The sequence below is a fragment of the Otolemur garnettii genome, unplaced genomic scaffold (genome assembly GCF_000181295.1).
Source record: "Otolemur garnettii isolate 467f Iridium unplaced genomic scaffold, OtoGar3 scaffold00001, whole genome shotgun sequence".
Lineage (NCBI taxonomy): Eukaryota > Metazoa > Chordata > Mammalia > Primates > Galagidae > Otolemur > Otolemur garnettii.
The window spans coordinates 4328746-4329059 of NW_003852396.1; positions in this window are offsets into that span (position 1 = coordinate 4328746).

Genomic DNA, 314 nt, shown 5'->3' on the forward strand with positions numbered 1-314 from the left:
GGGTGGTCAGCCGGAGTGGTCAGCCTTGGGTGGTCAGCCGGGGTGGTCAGCCGGAGTGGTCAGCCTTGGGTGGTCAGCCGGAGTGGTCAGCCTGAGTTGTCAGCCTGGGGTGGTCAGCTGGGGTGGTCAGCCTTGGGTGGTCAGCTGGAGTGGTCAGCCTGGGGTGGTCAGCCTGAGTGGTCAGCCTGGGGTGGTAAGCTGGGGTGGTCAGCTGGGGTGGTCAGCCTAGGTGGTCAGCCCGGATGACGTGCTGTAATGGAAAGCTGTGGACACAGACAAGTTCACGTGATCAGAAAGGCGGTAACAATCTTCAT